Genomic DNA, 11,494 nt, shown 5'->3' with positions numbered 1-11,494 from the left:
AGTTCGGCGTTTTTCTGTTCTATCTTTATTTTGAACCAACCAGGTCTCAACCGCCATCACACAACAACCACCTTAACCACCTCGCCAGCCATCGTCACCAACTACAACCATGCTCCAACCCTCAGACAACAACAACAACGCCAACAGCCACAACCTTTACCTTCACAACTCAATCCCGCAAACATCGCATCACCGCCATTCCCAACGGCACCATAACCATCAACCGCCACCGAAAACCCTCCACCACCTTCCCCTCTCTCCTTCTACGGCCATTCCCGCACCACCTGTGAACACTGAACGTCGGGCTTTCTCGGGCCCGTTCGGCGATTGGTGCCGAGCGCACCGAACCGCGAGCGCAAATGGCGGCCTTTCCGAGGGAAAATTCGGATCAAGAACGCTACACGCCCACTTCTCCTCCGTCCAATTAGCAAGCACGGGGCGGCTTGGCCCCACCTCCAGGCGCGTCTGTGTGAAATCGATATATGCAAATTCTAGGATCAGGGGAGGTTCACGCCCCCGTTTCCTCCGACCAATGGGCGAGCGTGGCTCCACCCCCGAGGTCATCCTGATCCGAATATTTGCATATTAGCTGCTCCCGCCAGTCTATAAAACGGCGAGCGCAAGGCGAATCGTGCCAGAGTGAGTCAGTTTTGGTTGGAGAGTGGAAGAGAGCCGGGGGAAGAGAGTGTCATCGAGAGAGTTGGGTTCTGTAGTCGGCTGAGAAGAGTTGCGGGAAGAGGCAAAGGAGCTCGGGTCCGAGGCGAGAAGGACGGCGGTCGGCGACGAGGTCACGGTGTGGGATTGCTCGTCGTGGGACCCAAGCCAGCCAGCCATTCTCCTCCCCCAGGGCATCAACAATTTCCCCTTTCCCCCACGCTGAGATAGTGCAAAAAGGGGGCCCCGTTCCCACCCCACTCCAAATGTCGTGCCAACGAAACCCGCCAACGAGCACGGAATCGGGACACAGCCACGCAGCCACATCTGTGGCTCGCCTGCCAATGTGTCACGAGGACGCGGGTAGGACCCCCCCCCCCCGGTCTCGTGGACCTGGCCGCTCCTCCAGGTCACGAACACAATTGGCCTACATGCCTATCTGCCACCTTGTCTTTGAGGGTGGCTTCTTTCCTTTGCTTTTGTGTAAATGTGTGTTCGCACCGTCTGTAAAGTATAACTGTATAAGTGTTGCCGTGTGTGCGCGTAGTCGGTGGTAACTCTGCGTCGTTGTTGCTTTTGTTTTGGTTGCTATATGTGCATTTTGACTGTAAGGCTGTATAAATGTGCATTTTGTGAACTGTTTTCCCGTTTCGCTTCTTTTCTTTATTGACCCTCCATCCTGCTTCACGTAAAGGGTTCGTAGTGGGTGCAAAACGCCCGGTAAATAATCTGAACCGTCGAGGTCGACGATAACTCCGCTCGGTTATCCCGATAGTACGGAACGGGCCGCCCTTGCGGCTTGTGTCCGGAGTCGACCTGCGGCGAGGTACGATCGCCTGGTTTACCATCCGTGTGGGTACTTAGGTTGGTCGAGTTTGGCGAACAACCCTATCCTACGCGGGTGGCCGATTGGCACGATTGTGGTGAGGTCGAAAGGCCCACCCGTGACTGGCTCCAGGCGATAGTTCCCAGAGGGTCACGACTGAATTGTCCGTCCGGTGGGCGACGCGGTCATGATTCGAGTGACGTGGCCATCCGCACGCCGGCGGGCGCGAATTCGCAACAATATATATATATATATATATATATATATATATATATATATATATATATATATATATATATATATATATATATATATATATATATATATATATACACACTGTATATGCATTGCAATCTGGGGCGTGAGCAGCCAGTTTCATCAAAAACGGTCCGTGGAGAACTCCACAGAGCAGGATACCATTGTCTGGTTGTTGTGCACAAGCCGCTTGTCACACCTGACAATGTATGTTTGTGAGTCCAGTGGTGCACAGGCAATGAATAACCGAGCAGTGAAGAAACGTGATTTGGTCAGATGAATCATCCTTCATCATGTTCTCGACAAATGGACGAGTGCGTGTTTGACACCTACCTAAATAATTCCACAACCTTGAGTGCTTGGTTGAAACAGCAAAGGGTTCTGGTGGTTCTGTGATGTGGGGTGTATTTTCCTGGCATGGTTTGGGTGCAGTCATTCCTTTGGAAGGCAAGGTCGATGCTAATTGCTACTTTATAGCACTGAGTGATCATCTTCACCTAATATTGCAGCATTTCTTTTCTGCTGGGAAGTGTGTCTTCCAGGATGACATCCACAGTGCACATGTGGTCACCCAATGGTTTGATGTGCATGACACCAATGTTATCCACATGTCATGGCCTTCTCAATCATCAGATTTGAACCCAATCGAGCATTTATGGGATATTTTGGAATGACGCCTGAGACAGCATTTTCCACCTCCATCAATCAGGTGTGAGTTGATTGACTTTCTCGTGGAAGAATGGTGCTGCATCCCTCCTTCAGAATTCCAGATGCTAGTGGACTCTCTACCATGGTGCTTACAGGCTGCATGTGATGGCCCAACACCCTATTAAGTGATTTTACATTGGTGTTATATATGAGTAGGTGAGCACTGCAGGAAAGCTTTATGGAAGCACACTTGCCTTTGAGCTGTTGTGCATGTGTTTGAATGTCACCTAACTATAAACTTTCACCCTGGTGTTTCACAGGCAGAGCAGTGCATCAATATGCACTGTTCAACAGATAGAGCGGTTCGGCCCTGTCTGCCAGCACTGGCCACTGGTGGATGCTTATAGACCCCACCGTGGCCTGCGAAGAGAAGACGAGTTATCGCCGGCACCTTCACCAAATTATTCCCACCTTCAGAGTAGTAAGTATCCTGCGATGAAATGGCGATCTGTCCAGAGTTGGTTCTAGTTTTATTGCCACAATGCTGGCATTTCCTGGTCGATTGCGAGTATCTCATTCCAAGAACTTTGTGAACGCCTCACATGAACTGATGCTGCGTGGGTGGGGGAAACCATAAGTTAAAAACTGTAGAAATCTAAAATTTTACAGATTATACTCTTATCGAATTAACCATTCACATAATACTGATTTACATCCATATTACCTCTTTATAACGTCTGCTGCAATAAATAATAATGGAACGGCCACGATATATTAATGTGAGTTCTATCTGAAAGAGGATACTTTGATAGTAATTATAACTATTATATAGTGTCATTGCGGTGTTCAAACATTATGAGATAATTTATACATCCACAATTCATTCCGGGACTGTGCAGTTAACTTACACAACCATTACTCACGCATTTCATTTACTGGCCGTGATGCTGAAGTGCTCACGAATCCTGACAATTAACCGGGTTATTAATTGATCTGATTTTCTCTTAAACGGGGTTTTTTTTTTAAATTATGGTGAGCTCACAGAAAAGGACACAGGAATCGAACCTTGAACAATGTGTACAATACACCAGAATGAAGTTCTTTGGATGATGGTTTATTGGTCTGGCCTGGTCTGGGGGTGTTCCTGGGTGACAATGCAGTTAAGATATAAAATCACCCCTCAAATATATATATATATATATATATATATATATATATATATATATATATATATATATATATATATATATATATATATGTACTTGTCAATGCGTTTGGGAAGATTAGAGTTTGTGTCTCAAATCTTTGACATATAAATTCCAGTGTATGACGTTTCTTGCTTTCAATTGTGTGAAAATTAATCTCCACATTGGTTTTACCTCTTTGTCCATCACGTCACAATGTATTCATCTTTGACACAATGAATAGCATCTCTAAGATTTTCCTTTTCCGAGAGAGAAAAAGGGGGCTATTTCTGGAGCAATTTATGGGGAATTTCCCATCTCTCTGTAGATACCTAATATGTAGACAGTTCTGATCACAAATATACTGTGGATCAATATGACGTCATAAATATCCTGTGGGTATTTGGTTACTGGTCCCCACTTGGTCATGAAAGCTGTGCTTTTAGCCAATGTCACCGACACTTTTGCAACTTTGAGAAAATGTTAGGCGCAAGTGCGTGATATTGTTAAATGACAGGTGTTGAGGTTCTTCTGACCCATCCAACAAGTTTGCCCTGCCTGACCTGATGTCCTCCATGTATTAGAACGTTTCCTATGTGCATTTGATTTTGGAAAGTCCAGTGTGTTGGAAATATTGTGAATCTCTAGCACAAAATAGCCTTTCCACGTTGAAGGTCAGTCAGTCAGCACTTGAGTTTTTTTTTTTAATCCTGAGTTTAAACAACTGCTGAACACCTTTGTGGTGCACATAGCTTTGGGTGTGAGAAATATGTCCGTGCAGAATGCGGATTGGTGGAGTTCAGCTGAAGTCTGGGTGTGCTGCCCCAACACTGATTCTGGTGTGCTGTACTCTTTACAAATTTAACGTCCCCCAAGCACACAGTAATGAATCCACCTTGCCTCTGAAACACCGGGATGCCAGTTTATAGCTGGATCAGGATTTGGAACCCAGGCTAAACAGCTTCGAGGAGAGTGGATGTACCTCGAGGCCATCCTGCCAGCAATGCTGACATGGACCCACACATGGAAGCTAAGTTTTACACATGTAATTTCGCTTTCTCAGGTGCAACTTTAATTCCATAAGTCAAGAATTTGACAGAAAAATAAAACGCTGGAGGACAGAAATAAAAGTTTTAAAAGGTTAAGGAGGATCCAAACGTTCACTTCCAAGCAATTAGAAAGCTATTCTTGGGGACAGATAAGTTTATTCCATGTCTGTGCTCCTCCCCCTACCCCCACCTTCCTCCTGTCCCACTCCCCCACCCTCCTCCTGTCCCACTCCCCCACCCATCCTGAAACTATGAAGTTTGAAGAATTTTAGAAACTAGCCGAAACCCCGTCACAGACGGATTCCGTTCATTCAACCACCCTCACCAGCTCACCCACACTCGAGGGACATGGACTGGACAGGGCGTGCTTGTCCCCACCTACTCATTCCCCGCCCCTGCCCCATTCAATTTGCTTACCCTCGCCCAAAAATTTAATTACCCCGGCCCCACCTCTTCACTTCCCGCCCCACTTTCCCCCACCCCCTGTCCACCCCCTCACACTCAACTCCGCCTCATTCACCCCAGCCCCCGCCCCCTTTCCCCCCCCACCCCATCTCCCCCTTTCAATTTGCTTACCCCGCCTCTTCACTCCCTGCCCCCGTCTCTTCATCCCCTGCCCCCGCCTCTTCACTCCTTACCTCCGTCTCAACGAAAAGTGTTTATTCTGCTTCAGAGTTGAAGTTTGACTTTTGCCACTATGTGCGATGTCCTCTTACAGGTACGAAGTTTCTTTCAGTCCAGGTCACAGTGCCGAGAAAAACGTGACGCGACCGTGAGGAGGAGCACAAAATTGGTCCTTCAGTATTAATATATAGATAATGAAGTTTTAAACATTGCTCAGAGCTAGATATGGCAGATTATTGGAATTGCGGCTTTCCTATCCACAAAATGATGAATAAACGGAGTTTTGCCAATGAATATCAGAGGCATCATATGATGATGTCATGTTTTTCTCTGGTATGGCGATTACAGCATTCTGTGACATGCAAGTGAGACACGCATTGGGGGGCAGTGGGGGGGGGTGGATGGGCGTTTGTTACCATAATTTCTAGCGGTTGGAGGAAACCAGTTACTCGGGAAAGGACTTGTGCCATAATGTTGGTAAAACCTATGTTTAACTCAGGAAATACATGAAGTAACTGTTCAGAGAAGCACATCAGCACACCTGAATAATGCAACCGGGGAGGCAATCACAGTATGTGAGCATGTAGAGACGTTTAATCAATCGTGTGTTGATCGACATCATGGTGCAGTGAGGAGGACAAGTATCTGCAACTCTGGCTTCCAATGAAGCAGTATTTGGTCGACTTGATGGCACAGTGAGCAGGAGAGGGGGGGTTGCAGAAACAAAGTCAGTTATGAAGCGGAGGGTGAAGTAGAAGTAGATGTTCTTAGTTAGGTGTAGCCCAGTGATTTTTTTATTACTATTATTAATTTTTAAACTTCAACATAAACAAGGCTGAGCGCCACTGAAAAAAAAAAAGAAGAGGAAAAACTGGCAAAACCTTTACCTCGTTCTGAAACAAGGAAATCTCTTCACAGAACCACTGTCCTGGAGGAGATAACTCGGCCAGGCAGAAAAATAATTTTTCCTATCCCCATTGGGTGTTTTTTAGGAGCCACCATCTCCGTACTGGATGGCCATTGGCTTCTGAAGGGAGTTCATCCGCCCTTTGTTTGGTGTTTTTAGTCCTGGCAAGGTGTCACAGTCACTCGCACGAGCAAAGCCGGTGAGGGGTGTCGGTTTAATCACCGACAATCCGACCGTGCGGCAGGTAACACTGGGTTTAATGTTACCAGCGCCAGTCCCAAAAAGCTGACCTGACTTGAGGACCTGACATATCACCTCCACACATTACATCAGATGATGCTCAGAAAAGGTCCTTTGTTTGCCGTCTCTCCGGAACTGTTTGTATTTCTGCCATCTGCCTCGCTGTGGATAATCACTCCTGCTTGCTATGGTGAGTTACCAGCACTATGCATGGCCCAACCTGAGGTCACAACCCTTGCAGAAACAGCGCGAGCCCAAAAAAGGATTATCCGGACAGCTGAGTCTGTCCCACTCAGACTGAAGCTCCAATGAAGAGAAGCCTCACGATCTCCCATTAATTTATTCAGAGGCCTCACAATATCTGAAAACTTTTCCACAAACCTGTAGCAATAAAAACAAGTGACAAAAGTCCTCACACCTCTTTCACATGTCTGGGTGTGAGCTACAGCTGATCATGGGACCCAAAGCAAGTCTTCAGCTGATCACGGGACCCAAGGCAAGTGACCTCTTTCCCAAATAGTTGACACCGCTTCATGTCCAATTTAAATCCAATGTCAAAACTAGAGGAAGAGCTCAATTATATTTTCATAATTTGCACCTGATCCTCTGCCTCGTCCCTCTTACCAAGTCCCTCGTCTTCAGGCCGGTTGGCGAAAAGGTCAGCCCGATCATCAGTGTCAATTTGATGTTTGGCAAGACCCACAACACCCAACCTCCTCAGCAGATGAACAGAACATCCAAATTCCTGGCAATCCCATTGTGCAAGGCCTTGATCTGTTTCTCCATTCAAACCATTCTTGCATCGTACGATCTAAATATACCATTTACTAATTTAGTGGGACAAATTTCACTAATCATAGGATCCTCCTTCCAGATTTTCCAAATGAGAGATTGCATTTGATGATTCGGACACGCGCCATCTGTATGTACGTACATCCAGGTGTACCTTCCACGCACGTCTTTAGCAACAAAACAACAAATCAGTAAAAGTAAACGGATACATTTAACAATTGCCTGCAAAGCATTTCCTTTAAAACATGAAAATTAACCTTTGGCTCAACATTTATTTTGAATTAAAATGGTCATTTATCTTTGTCTGTAGCAGCACTTATTATGCAACACTTAATTATTCTGCAATCGGCTCTGATCTTTGGACATCTTTCCAACAAATGTTTCAATGGCAAGTTTGGAAACATCTGAGCAAATCTCTCTCGTGAGATCATGCTCACCGGTTCACACATTCACCATATTCTCAAGAAATCAAAACCCACCACATCCTCACCAGATCACACGGATGTGATCACATTCATCACACACTTCCCACATCACACTCGCATCACTCTCCCATTCAACACTCGCATCATTCCCCGAATCGCAGTAAATCGCTCTCCCACTCAACACTCGCATTACATCATCAAGTCCTATTCACCAGATTACCTTATAATCATCTCACCTTTAGATTCTCAAAATCATTAATGCCCATGCCATATAAAATGTAGATAATTTTTCTTAATTACCTGTATGTAGTACATTATAAAGAATGATTTTATTTTTGTGAATACAAAAATAAATCCGATAACCATTGATACTGCGATATTTAAGTGATATATCTCTGCAGTTGTGGCGTGAGGTCACATGAGAGTGAAGTCACGTGTTATCAATACTGCAGGATTAAGTGATTATACCTTTAGGTTAATAACTGTATGGACAAAAACTTTCATAAAACTAACTTTGATAGCCATTAATTTTATAAGTACAACTTTATTCAGTTGTCAGTGAGCAATTATTATCTATGTCAGCCCCTGACATTCGCGGACCCTGCCATATTTGCGGTTGATAAAATGCGACCTGCTTCTACATTTGCGGGCCTGTGCTTTGGGTATTCACGGTTTGTTTTTTTTTCATGTGTTCACACTTTATCACAGGCATATTCATGGTTTTTTGCGGTTCATTAAATGTGACCTGCTTCTGCATTTGCAGCCCTGTTCTTCGAATATTCACAGTTTTTCTCACCTGCTTCTGCATTCGCGACCCTGTGTTTCACGTATTCACGGTTTTTCTCACCTGTTTCTCCATTCGCGACCCTGTATTTCACGTATTCACGGTTTTTCTCACCTGCTTCTACATTCGCAACCCTGTATTTCACGTATTCACGGTTTTTCTCACCTGCTTCTACATTCACGACCCTGTATTTCACGTATTCATGGTTTTTCTCACCTACTTCTGAATTCGCGACCCTATATTTCACGTATTCAGGGTTTTTCTCACCTGCTTCTACATTCGCGACCCTGTATTTCACGTATTCATGGTTTTTCTCACCTGCTTCTACATTTGTCAGGTCAGGTTAGATCTGTGACCTGCTACAGGTACCATGTAAACCTGTACTAACCTGTTCCATGGTCGGGTTGTCAGTGACTAAACCATCTCCCCCACCAGGTTTCTGGTGAGGAGGGTGTTTGGATATGGACACCCAGCAGGATTAAAAACAAAACCTGTCAAAGGGCGGAGGAGCTCATTGTGAGCAAACGGCCATCCATATCTAGTGCCCAACTGTGTCTGCGGACGTCCTCCTGCAGTTGGGTTACTTTTTTATTCAGAGGTTGGTGGCAAGATTTGCACTCCAGCCACCGTAAAACCCTTCATTCCGCAAAACACAAAAACTCAAAAAGATCTGAAAACCCACTCTGTGGGAGTACCTCCTGTGCAGCTTCCCTTCGCAGGGCAGCTCACCGGATGACGGGATTGGGGCAAAGCCTTCGGGACCCCCAATCTTTGATGATAGAAGGGAAACCATGGGGTAACATCCCTGGGTCAGATTGCGGGAGAGTGTGTCGGAGTGGTGCTGAGGTGTCGTCCACCAGACGGCGGTCTCCTTGGGTTAACCTGAGGCGGTCCCTTCGGGTGGGTGCCTGGAATGTCCGATCCCAAAGAGAGGATGATCACCTGTCTCTGTTATCATCTGAGCTCAAGCGTTTGAACATCGGTATTGCAGCACTCTCTGAGGTTCGAAGACCGGATTGCGGTGAGATCATGGTGGGTGGTTACACCTACTATTGGTCTGGTCGCTCTGATGGTTACCATATCCAAGAAGTTGCTGTAGCTGTGTCCAATAAGCTGACCCCAATGATAATTGAGGTAACACCAGTCAACAAGGGTATTATGAGATGAAGGATTCGTCACTCCTTAGGTGTCATTTCCCTGGTCTCTGTTTATGCTCCGACTGAGGCGAGTGATCTCACCGTGAAGGAAGCATTCTACGCCACGCTTGAGTCTGTGGTTGATCAGTGCCCCAGACGAGATACACTTCTAGTCTTGGGGGATTTCAATGCATCGACTGGAACTGATAGGGATGGTTATGAGATGTGTGTTGGTCCCCATGGGTCAGGAACTATGAACCAGAATAGCACTAAGTTCCTTGACTTTGCAAGAAGTCATGGACTTAGGGTGGCTGGTTCATGGTTTCAGCACACACAAGCTCATCGCTGGACTTGGTATTCCAACGCTGGCGGTGTGGCAAAGGAGATTGACCATGTCCTCATTGACGGTCGTTGGAGGATGATCCATTACTGCAGGGTCTACCGGAGTGCTCAGTTCCTCAATACTGACCACAGGCTTGTTGTAGCAACTCCAAAGCTGCACCTTAAATCCTGGAGAATGGTACCATCCCAGCCTAGGCTGGATGTTGACAAGCTCAGGGATGAGAGAGTAGCTGAGGAGTTTGCGAACAGGCTGAGTGGACACTTGGGGGGTCTGGGTGCTTTGGGGAGTCCTGAAGAGTTGTGGAGTGCCTTCAAGACCACCGTCCTTGATGTTGGTGGTGGATGTCTTGGAGCTCACTGCAGGGCAAAGAAGAATTTTGTCTCTCAAGGGACACTGGATACCATTGACGAGAGTCGCAGGGCCAGGCTGAATGACAAAGCTGAGCTGTTCAGGGAGCTGAGGCGTAAAACTGTACGTGCACTGAGGCTGGACAAAGAGGCCTATGTGCGAGGAATCTGTGAGGGGGTAGAGCATCACCTGTGGACAGGTGATTCTCGTCCCGCTTACAGGGGAATTCGCGCATTGCGTTCATCCAAGCCCATCCCTCGGAGCACTGCAGTTCGAGCAGAGAGTGGTAGGCTCTTGACAGAGAAGTCTGAAGTGAAGGCCCGCTGGGCCGGTTACTTTGAGCGGTTGTACCAGGCTGATCCGCCAGCTGTCGAGTTGGACGTCAAGGGTGTTACAATCCCTGTTGCTGACCCTCGAATCAACTGTGGTCCACCTTCGCTTGTGGAAACATGGGCTGCGGTGAACCGGTTGAAACGGGGCAAAGCTCCAGGGATCTGTGGCATCCAAGCTGAACTTCTCAAGGCTGGTGGAAATGCTGCACTCGTGTCGTTGCATGCAGTTTTGTGTTCTGCCTGGAACACAGGCATCATCCCAACTGATTGAAAGAGGGGCCTTGTTGTTCCTCTCTGGAAAGGGAAGGGTGATTGCCAAGACTGCAACAACTACCGAGGGGTAACGCTGCTCTCAGTGCCGGGCAAGGTCTTTGCTCGGATAATTCTTGAGAGGGTTCGTCATCATCTGCTTGAGCACCAGCGTCCAGCGCAGTCAGGCTTTACACCAAAGAGGTCAACGATTGACCGTATCCTTGCACTTCGTGTCCTCACCGAACGCAGACGAGAGTTTCAGCTGGGGCTACTTGCAGCCTATGTTGATCTTTCTAAAGCGTTCGATTCAGTGAATCGGGATGTCCTCTGGAGGATTCTTGGTCTTCGTGGGGTGCCACCAAAACTGATCGATCTGATGTCTGAACTCTACTCTGGTACTGAGTGTGCTGTGAAGTGTGGTGGTACCATCTCTGACTTATTTCCATTTGTTACTGGAGTTCGTCAGGGGTGTGTACTGGCCCCCACACTTTTCAGCACTTGTATGGACTGGATTTTAGGGAGGATGTCTGAGAGATCAAGCTGCGGTGCATCGTTTGGGAATGTCAAGATCTCGGACCTTGATTTTGCAGATGATGCAGTCATCTTTACGGAGACTTTAGATATCCTTTTGGGGGCCCTCGAGGTGCTGAATGAGGAGTCGGAGCCACTGGGATTATGGGTTTCTTGGGTTAAAA

At 46.8% G+C, this 11,494-nt stretch overlaps 1 long non-coding RNA gene across 2 annotated transcripts in view; it reads left to right on the top strand.

Moving 5' to 3' along the window:
• Positions 1 to 3,554, top strand: part of LOC147028377 (uncharacterized) — a 75,306-nt gene extending 71,752 nt beyond the window's left edge. For both annotated transcript variants that reach the window (XR_015057549.1, XR_015057548.1), the window contains exon 3: positions 2,704 to 3,554. This is a non-coding gene — a long non-coding RNA (uncharacterized LOC147028377). The remainder of the gene's footprint in view (positions 1 to 2,703) is intronic.
• Positions 3,555 to 11,494: the final 7,940 nt, after the last annotated feature.

This window comes from Eptatretus burgeri, chromosome 4 (assembly GCF_056783735.1).
Source record: "Eptatretus burgeri isolate ZD-2024b chromosome 4, Ebu_testis_v1, whole genome shotgun sequence".
Taxonomy (NCBI): Eukaryota; Metazoa; Chordata; class Myxini; order Myxiniformes; family Myxinidae; genus Eptatretus; species Eptatretus burgeri.
This window is presented reverse-complemented; position numbering and strand designations above follow the sequence as displayed.